We start from the raw sequence: 13,660 nt of genomic DNA, 5'->3' as shown, positions 1-13,660 counted from the left end.
GGTTCCCGGTTAGATTCCCGCTCCTCCCGGGCAGCGTGTCAAAGTGTCCTTGAGCAAGACACTTAACCCCTAACTGCTCCCGATGAGAAGGTCGGCACCTTGCATGGTCGCCTCCGCCGTCGGTGTGTGAATGTGTGTGTGAACGGGTAAAAATGTGAGGAACTAATTGTAAAGCGCTTAGGATAAAAGCGCTATATAAATGCAGCCATTTACCATTATATATATAATTATATACAATTATTATTATTTATTAATTATTATTGTTGTTTTTTAAACATCTTTTTAGGCTACTGAATGCAAGAAACAGCATGGCTTTTTTTTTGCATAAATATAGGCCATGCTTGTAAAGGGGAGACTCATGTTTTATCCATTGAGTTTGTTTTAATTCAGTTATCATGAGGTGATGTCATGAGGTCGGAGGTCAATGGACACCTTTAAAAATGGCCACACCCCATTCCCACCGCATCAACATCTAGCTAGCTCAACCCCCTCTGCCAGGGAGCTAGCATGACGTGTCTGGTATTTATATGATGCCACTATGTTCTCACTAGCTTAAAGGTAGAATCTGTAATGCAGTCAAACAGCAACGTCTACAGGTAACAACAAGTGTTGGGGAGTAGTTAGCTAAATGTAGTTAAATGACTATAGTTTAACTACATGTTGCAGTAGTTTGGTGGTAGTTTAACTACATTCAAATTTCTGTAGCTTTTTCAGTAGTTAAAGGTGCTGTAAGTGTTTTTCTTTGTTAAAATAAGTGGTCTACATGTTAAAATAATAGCTCTACATTCTGTCAGTCACTGATATAGAGTGGCTGGTCAGTAACATGGGTCTCCCAGTCCCAGTTACTGCAGAGTGGAGGGACTGGGAGACCCATGTTACTGACCAGACACTCTATATCAGTGATGACTGTTTACTGCAGAGCGGAGGGACTGAGAGACCCATGTTACTGACCAGACACTCTGTATCAGTGATGACTGTTTACTGCTGAGCGGAGGGACTGGGAGACCCATGTTACTGACCAGACACTCTGTATCAGTGATGACTGTTTACTGCAGAGTGGAGGGACTGGGAGACCCATGTTACTGACCAGACACTCTGTATCAGTGATGACTGTTTACTGCAGAGTGGAGGGACTGGGAGACCCATGTTACTGACCAGACACTCTATATCACTGATGACTGTTTACTGCAGAGTGGAGGGACTGGGAGACCCATGTTACTGACCAGACACTCTATATCAGTGATGGCTGTTTACTGCAGAGTGGAGGGACTGGGAGACCCATGTTACTGACCAGACACTATATCAGTGATGGCTGTTTACTGCAGAGTGGAGGGACTGGGAGACCCATGTTACTGACCAGACACTCTATATCAGTGACGGCTGTTTACTACAGAGTGGAGGGACTGGGAGACCCATGTTACTGACCAGACACTCTGTATCAGTGATGGCTGTTTACTGCAGAGTGGAGGGACTGGGAGACCCATGTTACTGACCAGACACTCTATATCAGTGATGACTGTTTACTGCAGAGTGGAGGGACTGGGAGACCCATGTTACTGACCAGACACTCTGTATCAGTGATGGCTGTTTACTGCAGAGTGGAGGGACTGAGAGACCCATGTTACTGACCAGACACTCTATATCAGTGATGACTGTTTACTGCAGAGTGGAGGGACTGGGAGACCCATGTTACTGACCAGACACTCTATATCAGTGATGACTGTTTACTGCAGAGTGGAGGGACTGGGAGACCCATGTTACTGACCAGACACTCTATATCAGTGATGACTGTTTACTGCAGAGTGGAGGGACTGGGAGACCCATGTTACTGACCAGACACTATATCAGTGATGGCTGTTTACTACAGAGTGGAGGGACTGAGAGACCCATGTTACTGACCAGACACTCTATATCAGTGATGACTGTTTACTGCAGAGTGGAGGGACTGGGAGACCCATGTTACTGACCAGACACTCTATATCAGTGATGGCTGTTTACTGCAGAGTGGAGGGACTGAGAGACCCATGTTACTGACCAGACACTAGGGGTGGGACGATACATCGATCCAGATCGATACATCGATGTAATTATCAACAATCGAATCGGATCGATGCGATGTAATAAGATCGATTCATATCGATACTCTTATTATTTTGAAAATCCTGTGGCGAGTCTCATATCCGCCCAAGAACAACAGCAGTAGCTCCGTGTGTGTAGATGTTACAGCATAGCATTCTCCCTTTCTGTCTGTGTGTGTGTGTGCGCGCGTCTTTGGAAAGACCAGATGAGGTCAGAGGAGTTTGATGTTTAAATGTTATTTAAACATAAACAATATAATACATAATAAATGTAGGCCTATACATGATCATGCAACATCAACAAATTGTTGTAGGAACGGTTTGGGAGAGGGAGGTTGTGAGTTTTGAGTTCCAAAAAATGTAGCTTAAAGTTTAAAGCTCAATATATAAAAACGTGGCACTTTACAGTGAACAGGAGGTCTATTTGTATTAAAAACAATAGATTGATTTTCCTTTAAATGTCTGGAAGAGCTCAAAAATACAAATGTCAAATGATATTTTCATTACCTTTTTTTTGTTGATCTAAATGTTACTGATTGTGTTAAATGGGCATATGATATCATCTCATATCGATCGCAGGCACCTGAATCTAATCGTATCGTATTGTATCGTGAGAGACTTTGTGATATCGGCAAATATCGTATCGTTGTCCAAAGAATCGATATCGTATCGTATCATGATGAAACTGGTGATTCCCACCCCTACCAGACACTCTATATCAGTGATGACTGTTTACTGCAGAGTGGAGGGACTGGGAGACCCATGTTACTGACCAGACACTCTATATCAGTGATGGCTGTTTACTGCAGAGTGGAGGGACTGGGAGACCCATGTTACTGACCAGACACTATATCAGTGATGGCTGTTTACTACAGAGTGGAGGGACTGAGAGACCCATGTTACTGACCAGACACTCTATATCAGTGATGACTGTTTACTGCAGAGTGGAGGGACTGGGAGACCCATGTTACTGACCAGACACTCTATATCAGTGATGACTGTTTACTGCAGAGTGGAGGGACTGGGAGACCCATGTTACTGACCAGACACTCTATATCAGTGATGACTGTTTACTGCAGAGTGGAGGGACTGAGAGACCCAGGTTACTGACCAGACACTCTATATTAGTGATGACTGTTTACTGCAGAGTGGAGGGACTGGGAGACCCGTGTTACTGACCAGACACTCTATATCAGTGATGGCTGTTTACTGCAGAGCAGGAGGGACTGGGAGACCCATGTTACTGACCAGACACTCTATATCAGTGATGACTGTTTACTGCAGAGTGGAGGGACTGGGAGACCCATGTTACTGACCAGACACTCTGTATCAGTGATGACTGTTTACTGCAGAGTGGAGGGACTGGGAGACCCATGTTACTGACCAGACACTATATCAGTGATGGCTGTTTACTGCAGAGTGGAGGGACTGAGAGACCCATGTTACTGACCAGACACTATATCAGTGATGACTGTTTACTGCAGAGTGGAGGGACTGGGAGACCCATGTTACTGACCAGACACTCTATATCAGTGATGACTGTTTACTGCAGAGTGGAGGGACTGGGAGACCCATGTTACTGACCAGACACTCTATATCAGTGATGACTGTTTACTGCAGAGTGGAGGGACTGGGAGACCCATGTTACTGACCAGACACTCTGTATCAGTGATGACTGTTTACTGCAGAGCGGAGGGACTGGGAGACCCATGTTACTGACCAGACACTATATATCAGTGATGACTGTTTACTGCAGAGTGGAGGGACTGGGAGACCCATGTTACTGAGCAGACACTCTGTATCAGTGATGACTGTTTACTGCAGAGTGGAGGGACTGGGAGACCCATGTTACTGACCAGACACTATCAGTGATGACTTTACTGCAGAGTGGAGGGACTGGGAGACCCATGTTACTGACCAGACACTCTATATCAGTGATGACTGTTTACTACAGAGTGGAGGGACTGGGAGACCCATGTTACTGACCAGACACTCTATATCAGTGATGACTGTTTACTGCAGAGTGGAGGGACTGGGAGACCCATGTTACTGACCAGACACTCTGTATCAGTGATGGCTGTTTACTGCAGAGTGGAGGGACTGGGAGACCCATGTTACTGACCAGACACTCTATATCAGTGATGGCTGTTTACTACAGAGAGGAGGGACTGGGAGGCCCATGTTACTGACCAGACACTCTGTATCAGTGATGACTGTTTACTGCAGAGTGGAGGGACTGGGAGACCCATGTTACTGACCAGACACTCTATATCAGTGATGACTGTTTACTGCAGAGTGGAGGGACTGGGAGACCCATGTTACTGACCAGACACTCTATATCAGTGATGACTGTTTACTGCAGAGTGGAGGGACTGGGAGACCCATGTTACTGACCAGACACTCTATATCAGTGATGACTGTTTACTGCAGAGTGGAGGGACTGGGAGACCCATGTTACTGACCAGACACTCTGTATCAGTGATGTCTGTTTACTGCAGAGTGGAGGGACTGGGAGACCCATGTTACTGACCAGACACTCTATATCAGTGATGACTGTTTACTGCAGAGTGGAGGGACTGGGAGACCCATGTTACTGACAAGACACTATATCAGTGATGACTGTTTACTGCAGAGTGGAGGGACTGGGAGACCCATGTTACTGACCAGACACTCTGTATCAGTGATGGCTGTTTACTGCAGAGTGGAGGGACTGGGAGACCCATGTTACTGACCAGACACTCTGTATCAGTGATGGCTGTCAGAATGTAGAGCTATTTAACACTTATTTTAACAAAAATATACCACTTACCTACTACTTTAACTACTTTGGCTCATGTAGTTTAGGTGATTAATAACAAACAACATAGTGTATTTCCCTACCCTCAGGCATTCCTAAGTGTGGTTTTGCCTTCACCTAGTCCCTAAATCAAACACACCCACACTCTACTGTCAACCGTGTAACTCTGTGTGACAATCTGAGATGCCAGACTCCGACTGTGATCATTTCCCGTGATGTAGTTTGGATGTAGTAGTTGAACTACATGCAGTTTTAGTTTCACAAGCTACATTTTCTGCGAGTAGTAAAGATTTAGTTTGAACTACCTTTCATTGTGAAGTAGCTAGTCGTTTGGTAAACGACAGTTCTAGAGTATTTCCCCCAATGCTGCCCGCTTGGCATTGTACTTTGTTTACATTTCTTGTTGTGTGGATTGGAGTTTAGTACGTTATTTTAGTGTGGGTGTCTCCAGACCCCTCTTGGCAGAGCCTGAGGTGTCGCCGGCAATAACAACCCCTCTCCCTCGATCCCCACTCGGCTCTAAGCCACACGACACAGTGCAGCACTAAGCAGGGCCCCTGCGCTCAGAGGTCGCTATTGCAATACACTTTTGAATGACAGAAATCTATTAACATTAAATCACTCATTAAATGCAAATATTTTTTCCAATTCTATTTTGTATCCTTTATTGTCTACATTACTACCGTGAAGCACTTTGGGCTGTAATTCTCGTATGAAAGATGCTATACAAATTAAGTGTATTATTATTATTATTATTATTATTATTATTATTATTATTATTATTATTATTATTATTATTATTATTATTATTATTATTATTATTATTATTATTATTATTATTATTATTATTATTATTATTATTATTATTATTATTATTATTATTATTATTATTATTTATATTTGTATTATTATTGTTATGATTATTGTTATTATTATTATCACCATTATTATTATTATTATTATTATTATTATTATTATTATTATTATTATTATTATTATTATTATTATTATTATTATTATTATTATTATTATTATTATTATTATTATTATTATTATTATTATTATTATTATTATTATTATTATTACTATGATTATTATTATTATTATTATTATTATTATTATTATTATTATTATTATTATTATTATTATTATTATTATTATTATTATTATTATTATTATTATTATTATTATTATTATTGTTGTTGTTGTTGTTGTTGTTGTTGTTGTTGTTGTTGTTGTTGTTGTTGTTGTTGTTGTTGTTGTTGTTGTTGTTGTTATTATTATTATTACTATAATTATTATCACTATAATTATTATGATTGTGTTTAGCTCCAGCCCCCCCTGGTGGTGGAAGATGAGGACTGTGCCCGTGTGCGTCTCTCTCTGCTCCGCCCTGCTGCTGCTGCTGACCTCGGCTGAAACCAGAGGTGAGAGGTCACCGGTCACATGAGGAGCAGTTTCATTTCATTCATGTTTTATTCACTAGAAGTCGAGAGAATGGTGGACTATTAACTCAATCAGCGCCAGAGGTCGCTGTTTACCGTGTGGTAAGAAGGCCACCGATTTAAAGAATAGGAATACATGGCGGTGTTTGCATTGCTCAAACTATATTTTATATCATAGCAATGGATATAAAACGATTGCCCATTTGACATCGAGTATCTATCGTTCAATTTGTGAAAAAGTAATATTTTTTTCATCCATACATTCCAGTTTTATACCGTGGTGAATATGAGTATAGTTTTAGAGTAATCCTGTCTAGTCCCAGGAAACGACGCTATGCAGCGTTTAGTGCATTTCACTAAAAACGTGGCGTTTCTCGCCTGTATCAACAATTAATCTGAAATCAACGCTATATTATCTGTATTATGTTTCATCATGAATGCATGAAAGGGTGGGGGGGTAGTTTTTCCATGCTTTGATTGCCACCAACGGAATATGTTACACGTCACACACATTACACACATACGTTCGGATCGCAGGGAAGGGATTCTTCGATCAACGCAAGATTGATACCATATAGCACTTACCTTGACTAGGATGAGCTCCAAAAATAATATTCCAATTATCTGATCGCCATTCCAAGTATTGATGTCGATCGTGTTGCCAACATAATCCACCTAAGAACATGAACCGGGAGTGGTTGATTCCCCTCAATCCATGCGTTATAAACGCTTGTCCTGCCCGACAAGGAAAACCTGGACCGGACTTTTTAGATCGATGTACAGGCCAAGCCAGAGAGTTTCCAAGGATGTGCAATAATGGCCGCAAGGCGGCAGGCGGCGGTATTGGACGTTTGCGATCTCAGACTAATTCCCAATGATAACACAGGCTCCCTCGATGGATTATGAATGGAAATAGCGAATAAAAGAAATAATGATCGGGTTTGGCGCCCAAGCGTTGGCGAGTTAACCCGACTTATCTCGGGGCTGGCGTCCAATGAGTTAATGGAGATTGATTGATTGATTGATTGATTGAAAACTTTATTAACAGATTGAGTACAATACAGTACGGCTCAATACACACAATTGTTAAGGGGATGCAGACCAGACAAAGACTTTCGTCTTGTTTACATCACGGTCCCCCGTTTTCAATTCATCATGCTAGCTCTGTTAGCCACAAACCAATGCAAAGTCAATGGGGCAGAGCTCCTGTTTGCACAGGCTGACTGAGGCTCATTGAAACCTGCTTTGTGTGCAGCGTGAAGCAGCTTGCACAGACAGGAGCTCGACCCCATCGACTTTGCATTAGTTTGTGGCTAACTAGCCACAGCTGGTATGAGGAACAGCATGGACTGCGCTGAGAAAGGACTCTTAGGGTCCAAAACCTAGAACCTGGGGGGCCAAGACGCCAAGAGTGTGTGATTACGTGGCTGTGTGTATAATCATGTACACATATAATGTGTTAGAGAGATAGAGAGAGAGAGAGAGAGAGAGAGAGAGAGAGAGAGAGAGAGAGAGAGAGAGAGAGAGAGAGAGAGAAAGTGTGTTGCGTGAGGGAGTCAGTGCAGCTGTAGGTAAACAAGGTTGTTAAAGTAATTAGGGTATTAGCTCGACACGGAGACTATTATACTACTGCTGTGTGTGCGTGTGTGTGTGTGTGTGTGAGTGTGTGTGTGTGTGTGAGCGTGTGTGTGAGTGTGTGTGTGTGTGTGAGTGTGTGTGTGTGTGAGTGTGTGTGCGTATGCGTGTGTGTGTTGCTGACGCTGTTGCCAGTGGAGAACAAAGATGGACGCCGTGCCCCTTTCAGTGGAGGAGGCAGAGTGTTTCAGTCCTGCCTTCCGGCATCGGCGTATTTAGACCACGTTTACTGGGGCACGTGCCCCAGTATTTATCAGCTGTGCCCCAGTAAAAATGTCCCCAGAAAAAGAGAAAAAAAAAGGCATAGCAGGCGTTTCGCAGTCCCCATAATGGAACGTTCGTCCCGCGTCCCGCTGCAACAGAACAATGTCCCGCATTTCAAAGATCATGGTAAAAACAATAATAATTATGTTTTAAAGGGCGGCTACGTGTCATAGTGGGCAAGGCGCTCGCCACGAATGACGGAGACGCTGGGCTTGCCTGTTCGAGCCCAGCGCTCCACATTGCTTTCAGTTTAGCTGGTCGTCCACAGTAATACACATTGGCCGTATTAGGGGGTGGGAAACTGATGGGTGGGGATCGGGCGTTGTGGACAGCGACTCCTACAGGTCGGTTGGTGCGCCTGCGCAGTAGAATCAGGAAGTGTCGGGGGCAGCGTGAGCCTCCCACGCGTTACTCCTCGCCACTGAGAGATCGAGCTGCGCAGGTGAAAAGATGCGACTGCTGTTACCTCAAGTACCGGAGGGGACTTGTGCTATGTATGACTTAGTCCACATTGCAGCCGGCTTGTGGGAGGCAAGAAACAGCGTTCGTGACAGGGGAGGGTTGAATTGGATGATACGAAATTGGGATGGGAGAAAATATAGAAAATGGGAGAAAAAGTGGATAAAAAAAAATTATGTTTTAAATGTTGTTCATTTAATAATGCGACGTCTGTGTCAAAAACCAACGCGCAGCCGAGCCGAGCAGCTCGAGCCGTCAACCCTGGCTGTCAGTGTGGCGCGCAGATTTCAATGTTTACTGTGAAGTGAGACTCATTTTCTGTGAAGAGCATACAGTATAAAATAACACGTTGTCATTGAGTGCACTACACACTGGACCCGAAACGTGTGGAAATTGTAGGTGAAAACAAGTAAACATGATAAATATGAAGCAAAAAGGTTCACTGTGTTCCTTCACTGTCTGCCCCCACCTTGTTTCATTCATACTGTTTACATTTTTTTTTATCACAAAACAAATAGCACTTGTATTTATAAATGTGATCTAGCTGAGATAAATGGCTAATATTAACCATACTGTTTATGCTGTCTATATTGGTTGTAATTGAGATAACAGTTAACCTATGTTAAGTATTAAGTATTTTTTACATAAATGGTTATGGCTTTATTGTTTTAAAATCCCAATAATGTTGTGGGTTCACCAGACACACACATATTGGGTGAGTAACCAAAACGCGTAGTACCACACAAGTATGAATATTACTTGTATGACATGTATCAGCATGTACACATCAAATTAAAACTAATAAAGAACCGGCTATTCATCTACTAATCCTATGGATTATTGAATTATTAACACTTCACTGCTAATAATGCTCAGGAAAAGATGGCTACTAAAAAGAAATACAGCCTTTACCATTTGACAAACATGCAGACTGGAGAAGAGTCTTCACTAGCAGCCATGTTGGCTCCACAGGCCTTCTCCATGGCTGTTGCCATAGTAACCGGTGATTCTCTACCAGCTGATCTTCAGAACGTGTGTGTCTGTGTCAGTGTGTGTGTGTGTGTGTGTGTGTGTGTGTGTGTGTGTGTGTGTGTGTGTGTGTCTGTGTCTGTGTGTGTGTGTCTGTGTCTGTGTGTGTGTCTGTGTGTGTGTGTGTGTGTGTGTGTGAGTGAGTGAGTGAGTGAGTGAGTGAGTGAGTGAGTGAGTGAGTGAGTGAGTGAGTGAGTGAGTGAGTGAGTGAGTGAGTGAGTGAGTGAGTGAGTGAGTGAGTGAGTGAGTGAGTGAGTGAGTGAGTGTGTGTGTGTGTGTGTGTGTGTGTGTGTGTGTGTGTGTGTGTGTGTGTGTGTGTGTGTGTGTGTGTGTGTGTGTGAGTATACAACAATAAACATGGCCTCTGTTATGTTCCCACATGACCCAACTTCACACTTAGCTTCCTCACGCAGCTTGTGCCCAGCGGAAGAGTTAGTTCAGCCCTCCTGTAGGTTATCCCGCTTCACATCTTACCACAGAAATCAAACCCAGCTCTGATTTTTTAATTCAGTGAATCCTGAAATCACAACATCAGAATCAATCCTCAAATCAAGATAAGCGTATAGGCCTTAAGCTTGTATCATGGTGTTCTCCCGGGCCAGAAATATTGATCGAAACAGTTTACTTATATCGACTAGAAATGAGTCTGATATAGAAAGGGTAACTGAATATAAATATCTTGGAATCTGGCTCGATGATACCTTTTTGTTTAAATATCATATGAACAACCTTGCCAGTAAATTGAGGCTAAAAAATTTGTTTCCTGTATAGGAATAGTTTCCCAATGAGAGGGTTATTGAAGCAGTCTTCCTATCTGTCTTGGATTATGGAGATGTGATTTATAGAAATGCTGCCCCTTCGACTCTCAAACCACTAGATTCTGTTTATCATTCTGCTCTCAGATTTATCACTGGTGACAGATATGACACAGACCACTGCATCTTATATGAGAAAGTGGGTTGGTCTTCTCGCTGGCAGATAGGCGAAATCAACACTGGTATTTATTTATCCTTAAGGCCATTAACGGGAAATTACCTCCTTATCTCGCATCACTATTGAATGAATGAATTATTTTATTTCGAATGTTTACAAATACAAATAAATAAACAAACAAATAATTTTTCGAAAATGTTTACAAATAAACAAACGAAAAGGATAGGTTTGAAGCCGAAGGCTTATAGAGCAACCTACCCCTAATTCAAAAAACAAATTCCAAAAGATTTGAAGTTTCCAAAAATACCAAACAAAAAAATAAATCAACAATCAAAAATCAACAAAAAACGATCCAGAAAAGAACAACAAAAGTGAAAGTTTGCAAGATAAAACAAACAAACAAACAAACAAAAAGTCAACAATCAACAAAAAACGTTCCTGAAAAGAACATAGGCCAACATAGGAAAATCAAAAATGCATCTGCAATACCAGAGTTTCATGGTAGAGAAAAACAGATTGTAGGTAACATTTGACTATAAGACTCCAGAATCCTGTTTTTAAACATCTTTTTAAACTTAAAAATACTCCTGCTGTTTTCTATTCATCCGGTATATTGTTCCAGAGTTTCACTCCTTTAACCGACACAGACACACTTTTAAGTTTAAGGTTCGAGCTCTAGGCTGTTTCAAATTGAGTGTTATTGGTTCAGAACACTTGACCCACTATGACTCGCTCTAATGATTGGCTTACACTGGAGGTCCCCATGTACAGGGGGGGGGGGTCGGTGGGTTCTATGTTTTTGCTTTCGGATCCTGTTCGCTGGCTGGTTTTGGGGTTCCTTGCGTGGGGGGCTCGCTGTGGCTTCCGCTGTGTCCGGGGGGGGGGGGCCCGGTGTCGTCTCGGACCGTCCCGACCCGGCATGTCTTCTGGTTTGGCCGCTGTTGTGTCTGTTGTCTGCTTGAGTGTGTGGAGTCGTGTGTCCTCTGGCGCGGCTGCGGGTCCCGGGGCGCGTGGCCTGTCATCCCTCTGTGCAGTCTGGGGGTGGGGGGGGGGGGGGGCGCGTGGCCTGGCATCCCTCTGTGAAGTCTGGGGGTGGGGGGGGGGGGGGGGGGGGGGGCGCGTGGCCTGTCATCCCTCTGTGCAGTCTGGGGGGGGGGGGGGGGGGGGGCGCGTGGCCTGTCATCCCTCTGTGGAGTTTGGGGGTGGGGGGGTGGGGGGGGCGCGTGGCCTGTCATCCCTCTGTGGAGTTTGGGGGTGGGGGGGTGGGGGGGGCGCGTGGCCTGTCATCCCTCTGTGGAGTCTGGGGGTGGGGGGGGGGGGGGGGGGGCGCGTGGCCTGTCATCGCTCTGTGGAGTTTGGGGTGGGGGGGTGATGTGGGATCCACTGGTTTTTCCTCGTGGTGGTGGGGGGATGGGGGCGGCCCGCAGGGGTGGCATTCCTATCGCTGTGCACGGTGGGCTGTTTGTGTTTTCCTTCGGTCATGACGTGCTTTATCGGGGGGGGGGGGGGGGGGGGGGGGGGGGGGTCTTGGATGGGGATGTGGTAGGGATTGATCGTACTATCGTACTTATGTCATGCCTATTCTTATGTCTGCACGTTTACATTGCACTACTTCTATTGTCTTTTATACCTCCTATTCTTATGTCTGCAATTTATTTATGCATTGTTTTTTTATTCTGTCAATTGTGTGCTGATTTTATAATATGCGTATGTTCATTTATACAAATTGCCGTGGGACACTTTGGACTGCAGTCCGTGTGTGAAAAGTGCTGAAAAGTGCTAAGATGGTTATTAATATTTATTATTATTATATTGTAAAAATGTGTGCGTTGAAATCTGTAAAGTCTCGACGACATTGAAACTGACGGTGACCTCCAGTGTCTTTTCGAGAATAAATAAAGGTTTGAATGAATATATATATATATATGTGGTATATACAGCATTATTGTACATACTATCATACAGGGTTATATGCAGGTGTATAAGTAGGTATATAATAATAATAACAACAACAACAACAACAACAACAACAACAACAACAACAACAACAACAACAACAATAACAATAACAATAATAATAATAATAATAATAATAATAATAATAATAATAATAATAATAATAATACACTTTATTTGTAGAGCACCTTTCATACAGAAACTGCAGCTCAAAGTGCTTCACAGCAGAAAAAAGACATACGGCATAAAATGAGCACATAAAGTAAGTGCAGACGTATATAATCACAGTTTTTCACATTAGGATCTAACATCCCAACAGGCCACCTTGTTTATGGGTTGATTCAGTTTTAAATAGACAATAATAAAAAGAGTAAGATAAAATAGTGAAATAGTGCAGTGCAATAAAATAGTAGAATAGAATAGATTAAAAAAAAAAGCACAGTCCAATAATATAGTTCTGGATTCAAAGTCGTCTTTACCTAGATAGGTAATTCGATTACTGATACTTTATCAATGTTCAGCCTGGTTGTCATCACTAAGTCTAGGGTGTTACCATGTTGGTGAGTGGGTTCATTTACATGTTGTATTAGCTCAAAGCTGTCCAGTAGGTTTAGGTTCGGTTTACTTTATTTGTTCAAGGGGGACAGTGTACATTAATAAAACATTTTACAAATGTAAATGCACCCAATTTTAGCCAAAAGGCTCATTTCCATTGGCAGTCCCCCCTGCCAGAAGGTACAGGCTAAAATCCTGTGTAAAAAAAGGGTTAGCAATCAAAACAGAATAAAATCAAGATAAATAACATTAGAATAAAAACACAACAAAAGCACATAGACATAGTAGGGATACAGGTCACAATACAGTCATGGACACAAGGACAGAGCACATCATGACATATTAAGAGACCCAGACATAGACAGACGCACCATATCCACACACACATATACACATACACACACATACACACAGACACCTCAGTGTTGACAGTGCTGGTTTTCAATGAGCCATTCCCTAACCCTGCACTTGAATGAATGGTATGATGTGGACACTCTAATTGTTTGAGG

This window comes from Notolepis coatsorum (genome assembly GCF_963971535.1).
Source record: "Notolepis coatsorum genome assembly, chromosome: 16".
Classification (NCBI taxonomy): domain Eukaryota; kingdom Metazoa; phylum Chordata; class Actinopteri; order Aulopiformes; family Paralepididae; genus Notolepis; species Notolepis coatsorum.
The sequence above is the reverse complement of the archived record's forward strand: the minus strand, read 5'-3'. Positions refer to the sequence as shown.